General features: G+C 46.0%; 1 protein-coding gene across 3 annotated transcripts in view; it reads left to right on the plus strand.

Annotated features, from left to right (window-relative positions):
- Window positions 1–23344, plus strand: part of ZNF385A (zinc finger protein 385A) — a 257364-nt gene that overhangs the window by 157340 nt on the left and 76680 nt on the right. Inside the window, exon 1 of one of the 3 annotated variants that reach the window (XM_069758716.1) lies at window positions 10061–10195. The exons of 1 other annotated variant lie outside the window; for it this stretch is intronic. The gene's annotated coding sequence lies outside the window, so the exon portion shown is untranslated. Of the gene's footprint in view, window positions 1–10060; window positions 10196–11220; window positions 11333–23344 lie in introns of those variants that run through there. One more of the 3 variants, XM_069758717.1, reaches the window with a different exon arrangement.

Genomic DNA, 23344 nt, shown 5'->3' on the forward strand with positions numbered 1-23344 from the left:
AGTGCAAGTCGTTCTTTAAATACCCCTACCCTATTGTATGATTGTTCGCGTATGGAGTATGGCTGCTATCTAGCGCCCGACTTATCACTCAACGTGTCACACACGTGTCAGCGTCTACTGCTGTGACCGCCAGTGCGGTGCCACGCGCCAGTGTGCGCTTCCTGACCCACGTCTGGGTGCTTAGTGGTGCCTGCCAGCACGGCACAGTTCGCACTTCGGTGCCTTAATTATAAATTTCCTTTCACACCCAGTAGCGGTGTAGTGCCGGCAAGGGTCTAATCGGACTACAATCCCTGTTGGGGTTTAGTTCGCTGACCACTTGCTCGCGCTCTATGTGAGGTATCGCGGTCCTGTGACGCAACAGGATCGCTTTCTTCACGCTGGGTGAGGTTTAACCCACGCGTGTATACTTTTGAATACCGCCATATTGTCTGTCATTTCCTAGCAGCAGGTTTCACCTGCACGGTGGACCCCGGACTGCAAACGCATCTATATCATCTCTCTTGGTGTGTTCCGCCAGTCCTAACATATAATATCTGGAGCCTGATTCTCATGCAGATCAGTGTCCGGCCCATAGTACGGCAACAGCTCATTTACATATAGGAAAATATGGATTTCTCTGGAATAAATCATCAGATCACCGGTATCAAGGTATCATTTTATTCGGCTTCCTATGACCTATTTGCCTATGTTGGTTTAGGAGGGTTGATTTTACTGACAGATCCCCTTTAAAAAGATGAGACCACTTTTTTTCAGTGAGTTACCCCAATCGGCAATAGGACAGCACAATTATTATATCTTTTTTATGGTTGGGTCAAGGGAATCACTATTCTGACATGAGGGGCACGCTGCTGGTAACCTTATTTTGTTGGTCCACCTACACAGCACTATTGTTTATCAAACACAGTTTATTGGTGATGCACTGTTAAAGGGTGATACAGGCTGCCCCTTTTCGTCTGTTTCCTCAGATGGCACTTTTAATTGCAGTATTTTACCTATCAAGATGGTGGCGAAGCGTATCAGCTCTAATCTAGCTGAAAGAGACTCTTCTTTTTGAAGTTATTATTTTTGGGGTGACTAGATGATCGGTCCTAAACTACTGTTCAGTTATTGGCTTTCACAAGATTATAGACTCAAGCATCATACTGTAGCCATTTCAGACTAGCAACATGATGCTCTGTATCTAATCAATATACTCCCACCAAATGCACAGACCCTACTTCATTATTACTTCAATATGACTTTTCAGCTATTGAATGATAACATTGATCTCGTCTGTTTCAAACTCCATTATAAGCAATAAAATATCTCTGAATCTAGACGTTTCACCAGGGACCATGAGTTGAGGCTTGCGAGCGATATTATTTTTAGCAGATGTCGGTTCTGCCTCCTGTAGGTCATTCTGTATGATCTTTATATAGCCATTCTTCACGTGTTTATTGGAAGAGAAATAATTTACCTAGGGATCACAGATCTTCTCATTGAACCTTAGAAGCCAGTATTTTACTGGTATAGGTCTGGAATAGTATAGTTTGAAACATGCATGTTTAACCTAAATAAATCATTGTGCATTGCTTATGATCACCTACGGTATTACTCTCCTGCTAAGCCATATAATTTCTAGTCATACCTGTTATTCCTCCTGCCATTCCATAAAGGGAATCTGTTACCCCTCAAATTAAAATTAAACCATGTAAACACAAATGTAGGGGGCTTAGCCCCTTTAAAAATCACACTTGTGACATACATTTGACTTATTTTGTTTTATGTAAGAACAGTTTTATTACATACATAAATGCTAGGGCTTCAGTGCACCTTGGCTTGTCCAAGTGCTCGGTGCACCATTCCACTGCCTCAATGAATATCCTCCACCCCCCAATTATGATTGATAGCCTACCTGTATTGAATACTCAGCCCTGCATGTAGTGACTCAGGAGCCGAGAGCTCAAACAATGTCACTAGAGGGGTCCGGCTACTGTACACTATGCATTCACCATTCACACTACCCTTCACCATGACCCCGGGAGTATGCATTGTGCGACAGTCCTGTTCGTACCGTCATTGAAAGTGGCGAAGGCTCAAATGATGTCAGTGTGTGTGTGTGGCTGTCCTCTGATCCCCTGTCCAGTCTGCAGCGGATGCTGCACCCAGGACACAGAGGACCATACAGCAGCGGGCAGCCACTGCTTACTGGAGAAGGAGATGAGCGTGTGCACCAGAGTTCTGGTCATTGCAGTAATGTTATTCTTCCACCAGGGGAAGTGATGTTACGTCTGAAAGCAATGAAGGAGATCTTCTGTCCAGGTATCACAACCACAAAACACACTTCACACGCCAGTCCGCCAGGGGGAGCCATGCTTCTATTTACTAGGGCACTCCTCACACTTGGGTAAAACTGGTGGGTTGGTTAGGAAGTTAGTCAGTCAGTCCTGACCGAGTTTGGCAGAGGCTGGTTGGAGTTGGTTCCAGCCAGCTCCAGACTGCGGCCTGTGGAAGGCGAGGGTACACGGAGCTGCGCCTGCATCCCAAGCGGCAGCATCCCAAGAACGAGACATTGAAAGGAATTGTGTTGCAGTGAGTGAGAAACTAAGTCATAGCAAAAGGAGAGGAATATCAGAGGGAGACCAGTTAGAAGCAGGCTGCCTCCTTCTGAAGCGCAGTACCGGTAGCCAGAACACCGAGGGAGTAAGGATCTCTATGCCTTTACTTCAGAGACTGGCAGGACAGTTGATTCCACGTTGGCTGCCCGACCATATACCCAGGAGGCACGGTGGCAACTTGTGGGGGCCGGGGTGTCTCTACGGTCCCTATAAAAAGCCTCAGGCCACCAGTCATACGGGTTTGTCCTATCCATCAGGGGGACAGAGAGAAAGAGACTTAACACCTACGATAGTTGTGAGGACTAGGGTTGAGCGACTTTTCTTTTTATAGGATCGGGTCGGGTTTCATGAAACCCGACTTTTTCAAAAGTCGGGTTGAGTAAAATCGGCCGATCCTATAGAGGGGTCGGGGTCGGCCGAAACACGAAACCCAATGCAGTGCATTGGGTTTCTAATGGTTCCCAGGGTCTGAAGGAGAGGAAACTCTCCTTCAGGCCCTGGGATCCATATTTAAGTGTAAAATAAAGAATCAAAATAAAAAATATTGATATACTTACCCTCGGACACGCCCTGGTTCTCACCGGCAGCCTTCCTTCCTAAGAATGAGCACCTGAAGGACCTTCGATGACGTCGCGGCTTGTTATTGGTCGCGTGAGCGGTCACATGGGCGTCACGCGACCAATCACAAGCCGCGATGTCATCTAAGGTCCTTCAGGCGCTGATTCTTAGGAAGGAAGGCTACGGGTTAGAACCAGGGCGCATCCGAGGGTGAGTATATACCTATTAGGAATATACTCACCCTCGGACGCGCCCTCGGACGCTTCCTTCCTAAGAATTAGCGCCTGAAGGACCTTAGATGACGTCGCGGCTTGTGATTGGTCGCGTGACCGCCCATGTGACCGCTCACGCAACCAATCACAAGCCGCGACGTCATCGAAGGCCCTTCAGGCGCTCATTTTTAGGAACGCAGGCTGCCGGTTAGAACCAGGGCGCGTCCGAGGGTGAGTATATCAATATTTTTTATTTTTATTCTTTACTTTACACTTAAATATGGATTCCGATATCGATTCCCGATATCGCAAACATATCGGAACTCGGTATCAGAATTCCGATACCAGATCAGAAGATCGCCGACCTCATGGCCGACCCCACACAGGGGTCGGGTCGGGTTTCATGAAACCCGACTTTGCCAAAAGTCGGCGACTTCTGAATCTGGCCGACCAGTTTCGCTCAACCCTAGTGAGGACCTCACCGAGTTGCTCAGCAGGGAGGAACTATAACACTCAGGCGCTAGAGGAAGGCTATTGAATTCCACCTGGATAAGGGGACTCTGGATTTGCCTTCAGACCGGCCGGACTCTGCCTACCCTGTGGTGCCTACCCTGGACTGTGGATGCTGAAGCCTACAGTAAAGGTAAAGAGACTGCAACCTTGTGACCTCGTTATTCACTGCACCTTACAGCATCCACCATCTACACTCTGGGAAGCCCTGGGGATACACTTCACCTGTGGGAAGGTATACCATCTAGCTGCCATAACATCACCCCAGCGGACCCCTAAGCAGCGTCGGTCACCCTGACCGAATACCACAGGTGGCATCATGAACATTATCCCTTTAAAGACCTTTCCCTCATTTTCAACGGACGTCCCCTAGGGCCACGGACCGGGTCAGCCACCGTGACATCCCCACTGAGAACAGACGGGCCCGGCTCCGAGCACCCCATTGCCCTGCACGGGGGGCGCTCAACGTGCAATCTTAAACTGTGTGCACTCTGCTCCTGCAAGTTCAGAACAAGCTCTCATCTCCCTGTGCACTGCTGTGTGCGATCATGCCACTGCAGACAGAACAGGGGAATCAGTTTCCACACTCGCACTCTGACGTTATGTGAGTTTTTTGCTTCTGCGTTGACGGTATGTGCTGGGTTGTCACACCAGTCACATTGGTCCTACTTTCAGGATTATGACATGGGATGGCAAAATGTACAGTAACCGGACAGATGTAATCTTCATTCCGGTACTGTAACAGGTCAGAGTTACATCGATTTGGTGTTGGAATCAGTGATACAGTTATTTCTCCAAAGTGTCCCAGAAGTCATTTTTCAACATGAAAATGCCAGGGCGCATGTTGCTGGTGCTACCTTAAGCAGTCTGCGTGGCAGAAACGTGCTACCTTGCCCTGCAGCGACTCCAAACTGGTCTCCCATCGATCACATTTGGGCTCTCATCTATTGGCAATTACAAAGAGAGCTGCCAGTAGTGGATCTTGATGACTTATGTGCCCAAATGCATTCAACGTGGTAGATCATCATTCCTCAAACAACCATTAATTACATGCCAAAGCGTGTACATGCAAGCACAGGTGCTCGGAGGGCTCCAAAATTTCTTGGTGTGCTGACTTTGGTCTTGTTAAAACACAGTGGACCAACACCAGCAGATGACATGGCTCCCCAAACCATCATTGATTGTGGAAACGTCACACTAGATCTCAAGCAGCTTGGATTGTGGCCTCTCCACTCTTCCTCCAGACTCTGGGACCTTGATTTCCAAATTAAATGCAAAATTTACTTTCATTTGAAATAATACCTTTGACCACTGAGCAACAGTCCAGTTCTTTTTCTCCTTGGCCCAGGTAAGATGCTTCTGGCATTGTCTATTGGTCATGAGTGGCTTGACACAAGGAATGTGACACTTGTAGCCTGTGTCCTGGATACCTCTGTGTGTGGTGGCTCTTGAAGCAATGACTCCAACAGCAGTCCACTCCTTGTGAATCTTCTCAAAATTTTGAATGGCATTTGCTTAACAATCCTTTCAAGGCTGCGGTTGTCCTGATTGCTTGTGCACCTTTTTCTACCACACGTTCCCCTTCCACTCGACTTTCCATTAATATGCTTGGATACAGAACTCTGAACAGCCAGCTTCTTTAGCAATGACCTTTTGTGGCTTACCCTCCTTGTGGAGTGTGTCAATGACTGTCTTCTGGACATCTGTCAGGTCAGCAGTCTTCCCCATGATTGTGGAGCTACTGAAACAGAGTAAGGGACCTTTTAAACACTTTGGGTATGTGCACACGTTGCGGATTTCTTGCGGATTTCTTGCGGATCCACAGCATTTTTTGCGGCGCAGAAATGCTGCAGATCCGCAAGTGATTTACAGTACAATGTAAATCAATGTGAAAATAAAAACACTGTGCTGATGGTGCGGAAAATTCCGTGCGGAAACGCTGCAGATTAAAAGAAGTAGCAAGTCACTTCTTTTTTGCGGATCTGCAGCGTTTGTGTACCCTTTCATTATAGAAATCTGCAGGGGTAAAAGATGCAGTAAATCCACAAAAAGTCCACAACAAAAACGCACAAAATCTGCACAAAAAACGTGACAAATCCGCACCTGCGTTTTCTGCCAAGAGATGCAGAATCTGCACCAGAAATTCCTAAGCCTAATCCGAAACGTGTGCACATAGCCTTAAGAAGCCTTTGCAGGTGTTGTTGTTAATTATTCTAATTTACTGAGAGATTGACTTTTGGGTTTTCATTGGCTGTAAGCTATAATCATCAACATTAACAGAAATAAACACTTGAAATAGATCACTCTGTTTCTAATGGCTCTATATAATACACTAGATGGTGGCCCGATTCTAACACATCGGGTATTCTAGAATATGTATGTATGTACATCGCGCTGTGAGTGGGGGTTAAATTCCGCGCCAATATCGCTGATTGGTCATGCCTGGCTGGCCGATCAGCAAAGCGTGGTTCAAATATGGCGCCAATTCGCAGCAGGACTGCGCCTGTCGCTGATTGGTCACGGCCGGCCAGGCACGACCAATGACCTAAGCAGTGTTTAAATACTGCGCCAATATCGCTGATTGGTCGCGGCCGGCCGTGAGCTGCCAATCACTAAAGCGGTGTTTAAATCCCGCGCCAATATCGCTGATTGGTCGTGGCCAGCCGGGCTTGACCAATGACCGAAGTGGTGTTTAAATACCGCGCCACTATCGCTGATTGGTCGCGGCCGGGCGCCGCCAATCATCGAAGCGTGGTTTAAATCCCACGTCAATTTGTGGCTGGACTGCGTCTGTCGCTGATTGGTCGCAGGATGTCGGGGGTTCGGGGTGCAGGATATAGTACAGCCACGTAGTATATAACACAGCCATGTAGTATATAGCACAGTCACGTAGTATGTAGTATATAGCACAGCCACGTAGTATATAGCACAGCCACGTAATATATAGCAGCCGCATAGTATATAGCACAGCCCATAGTATATAGCACAGCCACGTAGTATATAGCACAGCCACATAGTATATAGCACAGCCACGTAGTATATAGCACAGCCACGTAGTATATAGCACAGCCACGTAGTATATAGCACAGCCACGTAGTATATAGCACAGCCACATAGTATATAACACAGCCCACGTACTATATAACACAGACAGCCACGTAGTATATAGCAGAGCCACGTAGTATATAGCAGCCTCTTAGTATATAGCACAGCCACGTGGTACATAGCAGCCGCGTAGTATATAGCAGCCACATAGTATATAGTAGCCACGTAGTATATAACACAGCCCACGCAGTAAATAACACAGCCCACGCAGTATATAACACTGCCCACATAGTATACAGCATTGTGGGCACCATATCTCTGTTAAAAGAATTAAAATAAAAAATAGTTATATACTCACTCTCCAGCGTCCACCGAAATTGTCCCGAAGTGTGCAAGGCTGCCGCCAGCTTCCGTTCCCAGTGAAGCATTGTGAAATTACCCAGATGACTTAGGGGTCTCGCGAGCTGGAAGCTGGTGGCAGCCTCACCGCTCGCGCACATCGGTGGACGGCGGAAGGTGAGAATAGCACCATTTGTTATTTTTTTGTAATTATTTTTAACATTCGTCATTAAAAAGTTCGTCACACAGTGTTAATAGCAGCGTTAACGGACTGCGTTGCACCGCGTTATGCCGCGGGGTAACGCAGTCGGTTTAACGGACTGCTAAAACGCTATGTGGGCGGCGGGCGCTGACTGGGGGGGAGTATGGAGGGGGCACTGACTGCAGGGGAGTAGGGAGCAGCCATTTCGCGGCCGGACTGTGTCCGTCGTTGATTGGTCACGGCCGGCTGGCCGCGACCAATCATCGACTTGGGATTTCCGTGACAGACAGACAAGCAGACAGATAGACAGACAAACAGACGGAAGTGCCCCTTAGACGATTATATATAGACTAGATGGTGGCCCGATTCTAACGCATCGGGTATTCTAGAATATGCATGTTCACGTAGTATATTGCCCAGCAACGTAGTATATTGTCCAGCGATGTAGTATATTGCCCAGCCACGTAGTATATTGCCAAGTGACGTAGTATATTGCCCAGCCACGTAGTATATTGCCCAGTCACGTAGTATATTGCACAGTCACGTATTGCCCAGCCACATAGTATATAGCACAACCCACGTAGTACAGTATATTGGCCAGTCACGTAGTATATTGCCCAGCCACATAGTATATAGCAGAGCCACGTAGTATATTGCCCAGTCACGTAGTATATTGCCCAGCACAGAGCCACATAGTATAGAGACTTAAAAAAAATAAACATATACTCACCTATAGCCCGTTGAAGTCCTGCTATACTTACCATCCGCTGCCTTTCCCGCTCCTCGCCACGCTCCCTGGATCGCTCAATTGCAAGCGGCAGCTTGCAGTTCCAGGGCTGGTGTGAGCAGGACCTATGATGACGTCGCGGTCACATGACCGTGATGTCACGGCAGGTCCTTGTCGCACACCAGCCCTGGGACCGGAAGCTGCCGCTTGCAATGGAGCGGTACCGGGAGCGTGGCGAGGAGCGGGAAAGGCGGCGGAGGGTGAGTATAGCAGGTTTTTTGTTTTTTTTAATTATTTTTAACATAGGCAGCATCAATAGTAAATAGTTGGGGACACACAGGGTTAATAGCAGAGGTAACGGAGTGCGTTACACCGCGGGCCGTTACCGCTGCCATTAACTCTGTGTGAGCGGTGAGCAGAGGGGATTATGGAGCGGGCGCCGGGCAGTGAGTGCAGGGGAGTAGGGGAGGGACTAATGGGACTGTGGCCGTCGCTGATCGTCGCGGCAGCCATGACAGGGAGCTGCCGAGACCAATCAGCAAACGAATAAACGAATAACCGTGACAGAAGGACAGACAGACGGAAGTGACCCTTAGACAATTATGTATATAGATGAGCTTCACTTTTTGTAATGAAGAACTGAAATAAATTAACATTTTGATGATATTCTAATTTTGTGAGAAGCACCTGTATTTTCTGCGTGCTGATGCTCATACTCCACACTGAAAAAAACGAGATGTTTCGAAAATGTTTCCAATTTTTCATTATTTACTTATCATTAACATGTCTATCCATCCTGTGATTTCCATAACTTCACGACTTTTCCTTCTTGGTGCTGCAATTTCAATGTTAAGGAGTGTATAAGCAGAGATAATATTTAGCGGAGCTTCTCTGGATAAGAACCGTATGATGTCACCTCTCTCCATTCTTACATATCCCACTGTGTCCTCCTGAGCATATTACAGACAGGGAAAAATGGTTGAAATACTTTGGGGAATTAAATAGAAACCAGTACCTACCATTGTCCTGCAGATGTCACTACTGATGTCTTTACAGGGTTATAGAAAAAAATGGCCCTTCTGAATTCTAAAATAATATTTACCAAGGTTTAGTGCCCGTCTGCTGCACTGTGCCCAGTATCCAGGACCCCCCAAAGTGCCAGGTCTAATGAACTATAAGAAGAATACGAAACATATATTGATATCAGAAAGAAACTGCAGAGACATCTAGAGGATAAATATAAATATGTGAAAAATTTAATTCTGCCCTATTATAATGATTATTGCCTTATGTCTTTGTACTTATACTGTGTTCTCGCAGTCTGTAGCAACATGAGTGGTCTAATAATGGAGGTGGAACCCTTATTAACCGCTACATGTATAATACACTTGAGCCAGGCTAATACAATTCCTTCAAGTGTGGTTTATAGTTTTCATTATTTATTTGCTTACGTCGTACTTAACCTTTAGTGTATCTGACCTTGAGAGCCATAGACCTTGGTCACAGCCTTAATATCTGAATGGTCAGTTTGGCCAGGTTTTCCGTAATTCCTTTTAAGGTTTTGTACATTTCCATTAGTCCTTTTTTCATTTGATCTCCACCGGCTGATTATAATTAGGCGTTCTTGTTATCGTACACTTTGGACTAATAATCATGTGGCCTTTTCATGGTTAATGAATGGTGTAATACCGATACACACAGGACTTATTCATGCCTCAGTCACCACAAGAAGCTAAGTTCTTAACCACCCCTTACTATCTTATTGGCTGTGGATCTGAGCTCTCCCCACCCTCCTGCCGCATTCTAGAAGGGGACCTCCTTGATCGTAACCCTGTCCTGTCCTGTCACCTGCTGAATACCTCTAGATCTAGTAGACCTTCATGACATAGGTGATCCAGCATTGTATTATGTGTCCTTTAGTATCTGTCCTCTGGATATTAGTGCACTGTATCCGTACTGCCACCATGGTTAACCCTTCAGCACAGCTCTGGTCACTACTGCGGTAGGTGCACAAGCCATCTTGAGACTTTTTGTAATGATGTACGGTTTCTGGAAGGTGATCTAGAATGAGGATGGTGGAATCAGGGATTTTAGGGGATAGTAAAATTATGCTCTGTCTTAAAGAGGGAGTGAGATGTAGTTTGCTTGGTGGAAAATGAAAAGGAGAGAATTACTTCTTGGGGACTGAATGACTTCTTGGAGAGTGAATGGCTTCTTGGAGAGTGAATGGCTTCTTGGAGAGTGAATGGCTTCTTGGGGAGTGAATGGCTTCTTGGGGAGAGAATGGCTTCTTGGGGAGAGAATGGCTTCTTGGGGAGAGAATGACTTCTTGGGGATAGAATGACTTCTTGGAGAGTGAATGACTTCTTGGAGAGTGAATGGCTTCTTGGGGACAGAATGACTTCTTGGGGTGAGAATGGCTTCTTGGGGTGAGAATGTCTTCTTGGGGTGAGAATGGCTTCTTGGGGTGAGAATGGCTTCTTGGGGTGAGAATGGCTTCTTGGGGACAGAATGACTTCTTGGAGAGTGAATGGCTTCTTGGGGAGAGAATGGCTTCATGGGGTGAGAATGGCTTCTTCAAGAGTGAATAGTTTCTTGGAGAGTGAATGGCTTCTTGGGGCTTCAAGTGTTGTTGTGCCAAGTGCCCACTGTATTGTAGTTACTTTCCAAGATGATTCCAAATTGTGATAAGAGCAGATGGCTTCTTTTGCCTCACTGTGGTCCAAACAGCTAGACCTGAGACAAGATGAATTAAGAAGACTTGTGCCCTTCTAAGTGGACAGCTTATCTCCTGGCAATGAGGGGGTTGATTTCTGCCATTTCTTTTAGCTGTCTGTGATGTATCGGTGATATTTTTAGTGCACATTCAAAGCCTGAGATGATATTTAGGATGTTTCAGAAGAAAAGGGAGTTAAGAAATGTGCGTCAGTGGCATGTCAGATGTGCCATACAGCAGTGGAGGTGTTAATGAGGTTGTGGTCTGAATTTGATTATGAGGTTGGAGGGGGCACACGGAGTGCACAGATCCCTGGCAGTGAAGGGGTGGATTCTGCTCTTGGGATACACTTTGCTTGTGACAGAACAGGCGGCAGCTCTCTGCTTGCACAGGGTGTGGGATGCAGGAATCCATTCATGAAGGGTAAGGAGGAGACATTGTTCCCTAAACTACCATTCTGCTTAATGGCACTATGTCTGTGTGCACCCTGTCCCTTCCCTCTATCCCTCCATCTGTTCCCTACGCCTCTCCCTCTTCTCACCTTCTGCTGCCTTCTTTCTGTCTCTGCCTCCACTATTTCTTCCATCTCATCTCTCCCTATTCTGAATTCTAGATTTTAATTTCTGGTTCTCCTCTATGAATTCTTCTCTATGTACCACAAAGCTGGTAACTTTATCCCGGGCTGCACAGTCCACTTGTCATATCCTCCTGTCCATGTTCATATCATCCACAGCATCCATATCCCATTGGCGCATACCCTTATAGTAAATGAATATGTATTTGTATGTATATTATGCTGTATTGCTCCCTCAGAAGCATCATTGCATGACCTGTATACAGGGGTGCCGGGAAGCTCATCACTGCAGTCAGCTCTGTATAGGAATAATATGTACCGCATCTCGTGGCAGAAAATATTCGCAAAGTATTTCAATATCTGTATAGCGCTTCACCGTCATGTCACCGCTACATTAATAATTTAATGAATAAGTGTTACTTTGGTAATATCTCCTGAGTTTACAGTGTCTGCACTGCATTTCACACTCATGTGGCCTCTAGAGGGCAACGTGCCACTAGGATCTTGAATGAAGACTTGCTTTTATGGCACTATAAGAAACGCCGTCATACCGATAGAATATCTTCTGAAAATGACAAAAGAAATATTCTAATTTTGGATCTTTATTAGCAATCAAAATGTAAATTGTGCCACATAAAGCTTGTCTTTTAGGCCTCATTCAGACATCAATGTTGCACTTACGTTTTGTATCCATCTTTTTCATAGATAGAACATTAAAATCTATGCTGCTGTTCACATGTCTGTGATTTTACACAGATTGTGTGTCCGTGCAAAACTCGTCTGTTTTTTTTCTGGCAGCATAGATGAAAAGGGCCAATACAAGTCTATGGGGTCTGTGAATGGCATCTGTGTGCCATCCATGTGTGTAACATTACCCTTTAAGGATAGGAGAAGCTTTGTAATTTATTTATTTTTTTAAACACTGATCACACTGATGTAACAATGGACCCATAAACCAAGCACTGATGACACAGTGATCCAAAACACTGATGACACCAGTACTATATTTTCACCTACGTGTTTAAACATGGATGTGTGAATGAGTGCTTGTAGGGGGTGTCATTAAGGCTAGGTTCACATTACGTTAGGGCAGTCCGTTTAGCGCATAGCGCTAACGCAATGTCCCAAAAGGGATCGCGTTTGCCGATCCCGCTAGCGCAGATGCCCAATGTGGGCGTGCGCTAGTGATGCATTACAAGCAATGGCGGCGTTAACGGACTATGCTACACCGCAGTGTAACGTAGTCCGTTTAACGGGTTCACATAACGCAATGTGAACCTAATAAATAATAATCTTTATTTTTATATAGCGCTAACATATTCCGCAGCGCTTTACAGTTTGCACACATTATCATCACTGTCCCCGATGGGGCTCACAATCTAAATTCCCTATCAGTATGTCTTTGGAATGTGGGAGGAAACCGGGGTACCCGGAGGAAACCCACGCAAACACGGAGAGAACATACAAACTCTTTGCATATGTTGTCCTTGGTGGGATTGGAACCCAGGACTCCAGCGCTGCAAGGCAGCAGTGCTATCCACTGCGCCACCGTGCCGCCCCTGGACCTAGCCTAATCTTGCTGATTGTGTACAAGGAATTTGTACCAAAAATTATGTTCTGCATTTGACTACACCCTAAAGAGACATTTTTCTCATTTACTTCTCTATAGGACAGGAAAAGCATATTTGAAATAAAAAGCCACAAAAGGATCTAAAAACACATAAAGGTCATAGCATTTTATGGCTTTTTATTTATTATACAGATTTGGAGTCAGATTCTTTGCCAAAATACATGTAAAACCAAAACCACCCAGGAAACATCCTCCATTGCAATGGGAAATTGGCATTGTAAAATTTCAACATTTTGTGCTGTAAATGTGAAAAACAATTCAATAAGGCCCATTTCACACATCAGTTTTTTGCCATCAGTCGCAATCTGTCAAATTTTGAAAAAAACGGATCCGGCGACTGATGCCGCCAGATCCGTTTTTTTCTCATAGACTTGTTTTAGCGACGGATTGCGATGTCCAGCGGCCGGAGACAATGGACAAAGTAATGTTTTTTGTGTACGTCGAAAAAATGGACAGCGACGGATCTGTCGCTGTCTGTCGTTTGCTAGAATGGAAGCCTGTCGCCGGATCCGTCAAATGATTGATGGAATCCGGTGACGGATTCCGTTTCTTTTAACTGAGCATGCTACGATCCAATTAGCCAGATCCGCTAGTCGGATCCGTCCAAAAGACGGATCCATCACATCAGTTTTTTACTATCTGCGATGGATCCGTCGATCTGTCGAGCCAACGGATTGTGACTGACGGCAAAAAACTGATGTGTGAAAGGGGCCTAAGTGACATGTTCCTCATTCCAGGGCTGCACGGCGACTTTGGCCACGACGCTTCTTCAGCGATCAAGGTTTGCTCGATTCCGCTGCTACATCACAGCGCAAGATAAGTGAATGGGTTTCGCTTTGTGACCCTGAAGTTACTGCGACAAGCAAGCCGCAAAAAATCTGACGAGGTTGGACCGCGTGAACCTTAGTCATGTGACAGATGTTGTAGACAAGGTCGCCATGTAGCCCTAACCTTATTGAAGTGGTTGCCATGAGGATTCAGTCTGGAAGCTGATGGTAGACACAAGCAGATTACCCAATTGTATGGGGTAACTCCGCATGTTGACCCATACAGTTTGCATGAGAGAAATTTGAGGATTGGCCTTGGATTTCTACTGCCAATTACACTGTAAAAACATGCCAGATTATTTCCTGTTTCGAAAAACTCTGTGTGAACTTATCAAAGTAATTATAAGGATCACTGATTTAGAAAGCGACCTTTCCCATATTCAAAGCTCAGTCATCTGTATTCACAGACTCTTGCTCTACATTACAGCTCAGTCTTATTTCCTCTGACAGGCCACGATCACACTGTCAGTATTTGGTCAGTATTTTACCTCAGTATTTGTAAAACAAAACCAGGAGTGGGGCAATCAGAGGAAAAGTATAAATGAAATGCCACCACTTCTGTATTCTTCACCCACTCTTTTGGCTTACAAATACTGAGGTAAAATACTGACCAAATACTGATAGTGTGAACATGGCCAAAGGCTCACACTCGGATATCACAGGAAACTGATAAGAGGGGTAACCTTGCAATGCTTCCTCATACCCCGCCAACATTTTCATAATTCATAGAAAAATGTGTGACTGATTTATTAAGTTTTTTACAGCTTTTTTCTACAAGGAAAGTCTAAGGCCACATTCACACGTTCCTTTTTGTCCCGCGGGTTCTCCCGCAGCGGATTTGATAAATCTACAGGGCAAACCCGCTGCGGTTATCCCTGCAGATTTATCGCGGTTTGTCCTGCGGGTTCCGCTGCGGGATTTACCCCTACTATTGATGCTGCATATGCAGCAATATGCAGCATCAATAGTAGTGTTAAAAATAATAAAATCATGATGATATACTCACCCTCTGACGTCCCGATCTCCTCGGCGCTGCAGGTGGCGGTCCGGTTCCAAAGATGCTGTGCGACCAGGACCTTCGGTGACATCACGGTCATGTGACCGCGACGTCACCGAAGGTCCTGGTCGCATAGCAAACCTGAGACCGGACGGCCGCGTGCAGCGCTGAGACTTCCGAGGGTGAGTATAACATGATTTTTTATTTTAATTCTTTTTTTTTAATACAAATATGGTTCCCGGGGCCTGGAGGAGAGTCTCCTCTCCTCCACCCCGGGTATAACCCGCACATTATCCGTATTACTTCCCGCATGGTGGGCACAGCCCCATGCGGGAAGTAAGCAGATCAATGCATTTCTATGGGTGCAGAATCGCTGCGATTCTGCACAAAGAAGTGACATGGTCCTTCTTTTTTTCCGCAGCAATTCTGCGCGGTTTTTTTCGGGTTTTTCCGCATCATGTGCACTGCGGTTTCTGTTTTCCATAGGGTAACATTGTACTGTACCCTGCATGGAAAACAGCTGCGGACCCGCAGCGGCAAAATCGCCGTGGTTCCGCAGTAATAACCGCATAGTGTGAACATGGCCTAAGGCTACCTTCACAAATCAGTTTTTGGCCGACAGGCACAATCTTCTCACTCTCTCTCCTGAATCTCTCTCTCTCTCTCTCTCTCTCAAACCTTCCCCCCTAATAATAATAACACTAATAATTACATCATGGCTTATTTCTAGCATTTTTTTCAATGTGTTTTTGGTTGTTTTTTTTATTTTGTACAAGTGACATCACAATGAGGGCTGCACTGATATCTGAACACCAGATATTCCTCTTAGGGTACGGTCACACTATCAGTATTTGGTCATTATTTTACATCAGTTTTTGTAAGCCAAAACCAGGACTGGGTGAAAAATGCAGAAGTGGTGGTGACGTGTTTCTATCTCCTGGTTTTGGCTTACAAATACTGGTGTTAAATACTGACCAAATACTGATAGTGTGATCGTACCCTTACAGTGTGCACTGACAATGCGCTCTGTTGCCGATTCCTTACTTCTGCTCAAAGCCAGCGAGCAAGGGCACTGTCACTATACCTATTGTGCAGTGATAAGAATCTACTGAGCGTACATCAGAATTGACAATCAGTGCATGCTCAGTAGAGCAATGACTAGCCTATGTACTGGGATTCTTAAATAAAGCATCCTCATACAGGAAGTAGTAAATAAAAAACTGATAAAGTAGTGAAGAAACAGTAGGGAATTTTTAATCAATGTATATTAGAAAAGAGATTAGATTATGATATAAGTTCTGAACCACCCCTTTAACAGTAAAATGGTTTGGAATTATAGTTCAGCCACATCGATATGATTGGGTCTGTGCTGTAGTACCAAAACAACCTTGGATCAGGATGGTGCTGTCTCTGGAGAAAAAAAGTGCACATTATTTTGTAATCCCATACAATATTTTTCATTTATCCCGTTCTTGCTTTGACTCTTTTATGTCTATACTATATATATATATATATTTATATATATATATCTACTATATAATTGTCTAAGGGTCACTTCCGTCTGCCTGTCTGTCCTTCTGTCACGGTTATTCATTCGCTGATTGGTCACGGCAGCTGCCTGTCATGGCTGCCGCGACCAATCAGCGACGGCCACAGTCCGATTAGTCCCTCCCCTACTCCCCTGCACTCACTGCCCGGCGCCCGGTCCGTAATCCCATCCACTCACCGCTCACACAGGGTTAATGGCAGCGGTAACGGCCCGCGGTGTAACGCACTCAGTTACCGCTGCTATTAACCCTGTGTGTCCCCGTGACCCCAACTATTTACTATTGATGCTGCCTATGCAGCATCAATAGTAAAAATATGTAATGTTAAAAATAATAAAAAAAACAAAAAACCTGCTATACTCACCATCCGCTGCCTTTCCCGCTCCTCGCCACGCTCCCGGGACCGCTCCATTGCAAGCGGCAGCTTTCGGTCCCAGGGCTGGTGTGCGACAAGGACCTGCCGTGATGTCATGGTCATGTGACCACGACGTCATCATAGGTCCTGCTCATACCACCCCTGGGACCGGAAGATGCCGCTTGCAATGGAGCGGTACCGGGAGCGTGCCGAGGAGCGGGAAAGGCGGCGGATGGTGAGTATACCAGGACTTCAACGGGCCTTCAGAAGGTAAGTATATGTTTATTTTTTTTTTAAGTCTCTATACTACGTGGCTCTGTGCTGGGCAATATACTACGTGGCTAGGCAATATACTACGTGACTGGGCAATATTCTATGTGGCTGGACAATATACTCTGTCGCTGGGCAATATACTACGTGGCTCTGCTATATACTATGTGGCTGGGCAATATACTACGTCACTGGGCAATATACTACGTGGCTGGGCAATAAACTACGTTACTGGGCAATATACTACGTGACTTGGCAATATACTACGTGGCTGGGCGATATACTACGTGGCTGGGCAATATACTACGTGACTGGGCAATATACTACGTCGCTGGGCAATATACTACGTCGCTGGGCAATATACTACGTGGCTGGGCAATATACTACGTGACTGGGCAATATACTACGTCGCTGGGCAATATACTACGTGACTGGGCAATATACTACATGGCTGGGCAATATACTACGTCGCTGGGCAATATACTACATGGACATGCATATTCTAGAATACCCGATGCGTTAGAATCGGGCCACCATCTAGTATATACAGTGCCTACAAGTAGTATTCAACCCCCTGCAGATTTAGCAGGTTTAATAAGATGCAAATAAGTTAGAGCCTTCAAACTTCAAACAAGAGCAGGATTTATTAACAGATGCATAAATCTTACAAACCAAAAAGTTTTGTTGCTCAGTTAAATTTTTATAAATTTTAAACATAAAAGTGTGTGTCAATTATTGTTCAACCCCTAGGTTTAATATTTTGTGGAATAACCTTTGTTTGCAATTACAGCTAATAATCGTCTTTTATAAGACCTGATCAGGCCGGCACAGGTCTCTGGAGTTATCTTGGCCCACTCCTCCATGCAGATCTTCTCCAAGTTATCTAGGTTCTTTGGTTGTCTCATGTGGACTTTAATCTTGAGCTCCTTCCACAAGTTTTCAATTGGGTTAAGGTCAGGAGACTGACTAGGCCACTGCAACACCTTGATTTTTTGCCTCTTGAACCAGGCCTTGGATTTCTTGGCTGTGTGCTTTGGGTCGTTGTCTTGTTGGAAGATGAAATGACGACCCATCTTAAGATGGAGGAGCGGAGGTTCTTGGCCAAAATCTCCAGGTAGGCCGTGCTATCCATCTTCCCATGGATGTGGACCAGATGGCCAGGCCCCTTGGCTGAGAAACAGCCCCACAGCATGATGCTGCCACCACCATGCTTGACTGTAGGGATGGTATTCTTGGGGTCGTATGCAGTGCCATCCAGTCTCCAAACGTCACGTGTGTGGTTGGCACCAATGATCTTAATCTTGGTCTCATCAGACCAGAGAACCTTGAACCAGTCAGTCTCAGAGTCCTCCAAGTGATCATGAGTCAACTGTAGACGAGCCTTGACATGACGCTTTGAAAGTAAAGGTACCTTTCGGGCTCGTCTGGAACGGAGACCATTGCGGTGGAGTACGTTACTTATGGTATTGACTGAAACCAATGTCCCCACTGCCATGAGATCTTCCTGGAGCTCCTTTCTTGTTGTCCTTGGGTTAGCCTTGACTCTTCGGACAAGCCTGGCCTCGGCACGGGAGGAAACTTTCAAAGGCTGTCCAGGCCGTGGAAGGCTAACAGTAGTTCCATAAGCCTTCCACTTCCGGATGATGCTCCCAACAGTGGAGACAGGTAGGCCCAACTCCTTGGAAAGGGTTTTGTACCCCTTGCCAGCCTTGTGACCCTCCACGATCTTGTCTCTGATGGCCTTGGAATGCTCCTTTGTCTTTCCCATGTTGACCATGTATGAGTGCTGTTCACAAGTTTGGGGAGGGTCTTAAATAGTCAGAAAAGGCTGGAAAAAGAGATAATTAATCCAAATATGTGAAGCTCATTGTTCTTTGTGCCTGAACTACTTCTTAATACTTTTAGGGGAACCAAACAGAATTCTGGTGGGTTGAGGGGTTGAATAATAAATGACCCTCTGAAAAGACTTTTCACAATTAAAAAAAAAAAATAAACAAAGAAATAACATTCTTTTTTGCTGCAGTGCATTTCACACTTCCAGGCTGATCTACAGTCCAAATGTCACAATGCCAAGTTAATTCCAAATGCGTAAACCTGCTAAATCTGCAGGGGGTTGAATACTACTTGTAGGCACTGTATATACACTGCTCAAAAAAATGAAGGGAACACTTAAACAACAGAATATAACTCCAAGTAAATCAAACTTCTGCGAAACCAAATAAGCAGTGAATAAAACAATATGCGGTTTATGAAACCGCAACCAGCTCACCGATCAGACGCAGGTGCTCGGAACTTCGAGTAGTAACGGCAGCAATAGAAGAGAGGCGTTCCAGCTCCAGGGCACGTCCGAGGGTGAGTATATTCCTATTAGGTATATACTCACCCTCGGACGCGCCCTGCTTCTTTCCGGCAGCCTTCCTTCCTAAGAATCAGCGCCTGAATGACCTTCGGTGACGTCGCGGCTTGTGATTGGTCGCGTGAGCGGTCACATGGGCGGTCGCGCGACCAATCACAAGCCGCGACGTCATCTAAGGTCCTTCACGCGCTGATTCTAAGGAAGGAAGGCAGCCGGTTAGTACCAGGGCGCGTCAGAGGGTAAGTATAGCAATATTTTTTATTTTAATTCTTTATTTTACACTTAAATATGGATTCCAATACCGATTTCCGATATTGCAAACATATCGGAACTCGGTATCGGAATTCCGTTACCAGATTCAGAAGATCGCCGACCTCATGGCCGACCCCACACAGGGGTCGGGTCGGGTTTCATGAAACCCGACTTTGCCAAAAGTCAGCGACTTCTGAAAATGGCCGACCCGTTTCGGTCAACCCTATGATACATAATTTAATTTTTTCGGTTAAGACCAAACAGATATCTTGTATCTTATACAACCTGCAAACAAGATATCCGTTTGGTCTTAACCGAAAAAATGAAATTATGTATCACTATTGTTGAAATATTCATCAATTGCACTATGTAGTTGTATTTTAATTGTTATTCAATTTGTTTTAACATTTACTGACCGATATGTAAGGCTGTGTTATATGTTAAGGAAGGAATTTTTGGTTCAGGACCTGCGGCTCCGGTCAGATGCCCTGAGCCGCCACTAGGATTGGTCCAGGAACATTAGAAAAGAAGGGTTGTGTCCCTCATTCAGCTATGCATTGACTAAGATCGGCATCGATCGAAATGCGTCGCATATTTCTCCACACCTGGGCATTCGCATGTACGCAAGGATTTACTGAATTGCAAAGATTTTACAAATTAATAAAGTATCTCATTTTATGGAGCTGGAACGCCTCTCTTCTATTGCTTCTGTGAAACCAAACTGTTCACTTAGGAAGCAACACTGTTTTACATTCAATTTCACATGCTGTTGTGCAAATGGAATAGACAATAGATGGAAATTATTGGCAATTTCCAAGACACACTCAATAAAGGAGTGGTTCTGCAGGTGGGGACCACAGACCACATCTCAGTACCAATGCTTTCTGGCTGATGTTTTGGTCACTTTTGAATGTTGGTTGTGCTTTCACACTCGTGGTAGCATGAGATGGACTCTACAACCCACACAAGTGGCTCAGGTAGTGCAGCTCATCCAGGATGGCACATCAATGCGAGCTGTGGCAAGAAGGTTTGCTGTGTCTGTCAGCGTAGTGTCCAGAGGCTGGAGGCGCTACCAGGAGACTGGCCAATATGTCAGGAGATATGGAGGGGGTCATAGGAGGGCAACAACCCAGCATCAGGACCGCTACCTCAGCCTTTGTGCAAGAAGGAACAGGAGGAGCACTGCAGAACCCTGCAAAATAGCCTCAAGCAGGCCACAAATGTGCATGTGTCTGCACAAATGGTTAGAAACTGACTCTATGAGGATGGTCTGAGTGCCTGAAGTCCACAGATGGGGGTTGTGCTCACAGCCCAACACCATGCAGGATGCTTGGCATTTGCCACAGAACACCAGGATTGGCAAATTTGCCACTGGTGCCCTGTGCTCTTCACAGATGAAAGCAGGTTCACACTGAGCACATGTGACAGACGTGACAGAGTCTGGAGATGCCGTGGAGCGCAATCTGCTGCCTGCAACATCCTTCAACATGACCGGTTTGGCAGTCGGTCAGTAATGGTGTGGGGTGGCATTTCCCTTGAGGGCCGCACAGCCCTCAATGTGCTCTCCAGAGGTAGCCTGACAGCCATTAGGTACCGAGATGAGATCCTCAGACCCCTTGTGAGACCATTTTCTGGTGCGGTTGGCCCTGGGTTCCTCCCAATTCAGGACACTGCCAGACCTCATGTGGCTGGAGTGTGTCGGCAGTTCCTGCAAGATGAAGGCATTGAAGCTATGGACTGGCCTGCCCATTCCCCAGACCTGAATCCGATTGAACACATCTGGGACATCATGTCTCGCACCATCCACCAACGTCACGTTGCACCACAGACTTCCAGAAGTTGGCGGATGCTTTAGTCCAGGTCTGCGTGGAGATCCCTCAGGAGACCATACACCGCCTCATTAGGAGCATGCCCAGGTGTTGTAGGGAGGTCATACAGGCAAGTGGAGGCCACACACACTACTGAGCATCTGTAACACCCCAGGAAGCCAGTTGTTACAGTGGTGTTGCCTTCCTTTCGGGGAAGGTGATGCCATTCCTGGAAGCGAGGAGGATCCCTTTAACAGGTGGTACATACATGCAACATGTTCTGATTTCAGGCCAGAAGGGGGAGCTCTGAACCCGCTTTCAGGGGAGCTTCCCCATATGTATATTCTGGCTTGGAGGAGGAGTTAGGGAGTTGGTCTAGAGAGACCAGAGGGGAAGGAAGTCTGTAGCAAACAGTTGGAGAAGAGAGTGAGCAGAGGGGTGGGGCTGTGCAGCCAAGTGGTGCTGCAGCTCCAGGCCAGAGAAGAGAAGCAGACAGTGTTGCATCTGTAGAACATGCCAGAGGGAAAAAGCACAGGAGAATTGTTATGATCAGGTGACCTTGGAGCAGCATGAAAACTTTCACTGGAGTAGGTGGTAACTATACTGACCGCAAACCCTGATCTTATCACCGCAACTAGAAGTAGCCGTGGGGTGTGCCTAACAAAACCTAGACACCTCGACACAGCCGGAGGACTAAATACCCCTATAAATGGAAATAGGAATCTCTACCTTGCCTCAGAGCAGAACCCCAAAGGATAGGCAGCCCCCCACAAATATTAACTGTGAGTAGTAGAGGAAAAGACACACGTAGGCAGGAAACAGGATTTAGCAAATGAGGCACACATTAGCTAAATAGGAAAGGATAGGACAGGATACTAAGCGGTCAGTATTAAAAATCCTTCCAAAAATATCCACAGCAGAAAATACAAAAACTCCACAATCTAACTAAAGATGTGGAGCGTATATCTGCATCTCCAGAGAATCCAACAAGACCGAGAAAACACTGACACAGTCTAAGCTGGACAAGAGAAAAACAAATGAATAGCACAGAATATAAGCACACTGCATGTGTGCCACAGAAACAAAAACCAGACACTTATCTTTGCTGAATTGACAGCTGAGCAGGAGAAGCCAGAAAGTGATCCAACACTTCAGAAGAAACATTGACAACTGGCAAGGACTAATGAATCCTGCAAACCTAAATATCCCAGTCAGAACTGCAATTAGCAGATACACCTGGCCAGGACTGTGACTCAGAGACAACTGCATTCCCACCTACAACCACTGGAGGGAACCCAAGAGCAGAATTCACAACAGAGAGTTAAGGAGATGGAAGGGAGCTGCGACTGAGCACCTTCCATGTTGGAGCGCAGGACTGGGCACGGGAGCCCGAGGCAGTGTGGAACTGTATGTCCCATAGCAGAACCGGAGGGCAGAAGACTTCAGGTAGTCTGTCTGCTTCCACACCCAAAGATACAGCAAAGGGGCAACACGGTGGTGCAGTAGTTAGCACTGCAGCTCTGCAGCGCTGGGGTCCTGGGTTCTAATCTCACCCAGGACAACATCTGCAAAGAGTTTGTATGTTCTCTCCGTGTTTGCGTGGGTTTCCTCCGGGCACTCCGGTTTCCTCCCACATTCCAAAGACATACTGATAGGGATTCTAGATTGTGAGCCCCATCGGGGACAGTGATAATAATGTGTGCAAAACTGTAAAGCGCTGCGGAATATGTTAGCACTATATAAAAATAAAGATTATTATTATTATTATTATTAACATACAGAGCCCAGAGTCATCTGAGAGACACATGTAAAAAGGCTC

This window comes from Ranitomeya imitator, chromosome 3 (assembly GCF_032444005.1).
Source record: "Ranitomeya imitator isolate aRanImi1 chromosome 3, aRanImi1.pri, whole genome shotgun sequence".
Classification (NCBI taxonomy): Eukaryota; Metazoa; Chordata; class Amphibia; order Anura; family Dendrobatidae; genus Ranitomeya; species Ranitomeya imitator.